This window comes from Tupaia chinensis, unplaced genomic scaffold (genome assembly GCF_000334495.1).
Source record: "Tupaia chinensis unplaced genomic scaffold, TupChi_1.0 Scaffold000574_1, whole genome shotgun sequence".
Lineage (NCBI taxonomy): Eukaryota > Metazoa > Chordata > Mammalia > Scandentia > Tupaiidae > Tupaia > Tupaia belangeri.
The window spans coordinates 1,872,119-1,873,933 of NW_006160088.1; positions in this window are offsets into that span (position 1 = coordinate 1,872,119).

Below are 1,815 nucleotides of genomic sequence, written 5' to 3' on the forward strand. Positions count from 1 at the left end.
AGCAGGAATCCAACGTCTCCCCGCAAATATCCAGTGTTTGCCACTGTGCCATGAAGTAGGTCCGTGACGCAGGAAGCCAGGGTATCCAGAGTCCGAGGTGGTGGGACCCTCGTGTGTGAGGCCCCCAGACACCAAGACAGCTCCCAGCTGCTCCCACCCCGACCCTGCCCTCTGCAGCAACCTGAGGGCCCTGGTAGTGAAGGACAGGAGTCGCCCGGCCTTGTCCAAAAGCTGCCACCGAAGGCCGCGTGACCGACCCACTCCCAGCTCCGCTGTGAACCTCAGCTCTCCTGCCTCTGCAGTGGAGGCTTTGATTGGATACCCTCTAAATTGTCAGTAACTGATTTTCTAAGACTCCGATTGCTTTGGCCTTCAGTCTATCCAGCCTTCTTCGGATCCAACACACTTCTAGCCAGAACAGGAGCTCCCCAGAGAGAGGGGTGTTCTGCTTGGTGTGCTTGGTGTGCTGCTGTCACCCCGTGCTGAGAACCTTGCTCACACACAGGCCCAGGCCAGCTGTGTTTGCATCCCCTGGAAGCTGGTTAGAAATGCGGGCTCTTGGGCCTGCCTGAAGACCTGCTGATCGGGACCAGCATTTTAGTAAGACTCACCGCCCAGCGCAGTGCCTGTTTTAGTAAGCAGTAGTAGCGTTTTCAGTGCACTGAAGCTATCCTTGCAGTTACATGACAGCCACTCTGGCCACTATCCTCCCCTTATTCCCGGGGCGGCATTGTCCCACTGCTCTGGTAGAGGATAGAGGAGAGGGGACAAGCTAAAAGCCAGCGAACAGTGTAGTGTCCAGGAAAAGAGACAAAGGAAGCCCGGGGTTTCTCGAGCTCGGCAGGGCCGGTGATCCTGTCTGTCGAGCCGTCCTGTCCAATCCAGGGTGCTGGGCACAGATGTTAGCAGTCCCCCCCCCCCCATCTGTGACAGCAGTAGTGCCTCGAGACATTGCTAGATGCACCTGGAGCACCAAGCACTGAAGCCGCCCTGGAGGAGACCCGGAGGTTTCGGCTCTGTCTGTGAGGAGCGTGCCTAGGAGACGGAGTTCTCTTTTCCCAGTAGGGGAGCCAAGAACCTGCGGCTTTCCAATAGCCTCCTTGATGTGGAGGGCTACCTGGGGAGGGTGTCCTACTGCTAAGGAAGTCATATTTATTCTGGGGCCATGGTGCTGTCCACAGTCGGAATGGAAGCCAGCCTAAATCCGTGACTCACAGCCCCCTCCTGGCTTTTATTTTTCTGGGGGAGGGAGAGGTTTTTGCTATAGGGCGCGTGCACTCACTAGACAGAGACAGAGAGACAGAAAGCAAGAAATCACCCCCCAGGGGGGATGGTCACGCCGCAATCCCTTCTCCTCCATTCTCCTTTTGGGATCGTGGGCACACACGCACACTCACCCGTTGTGAGTTTTAAGCCACCAGGTCCGGGACTCAAACCAGGTCGACTACATGGGAGTCCAGCCACATAGCCATTACGCTAACTGCTGGTCCCCCCTCCTGACTTTAATCTCCCTCCTCAAGGACCAACAGTGGCTTTGACCCCCATGTTTCTACAGGCTGAGGAGTCCGACCACCCTGAGCCATCAGTACTGACATCCAGGGCCTGGTGAATGCAGACCTTCGGTGAATGGGAGCTAGGCATTTTCCTATTGTTATTCCAAGTTCAGAATTGATGTATTCGAGTTGTATTTATAGAGGGACCCCCTTGTGTCAGCCACTAGACTAACTCCTAGGGATACGGGAGACAGAGCAGACACAGTCTCCATCCTCAAGAAAGCTTATGGTCCAATGGGAGTGAACAGGAATCGAACAACCC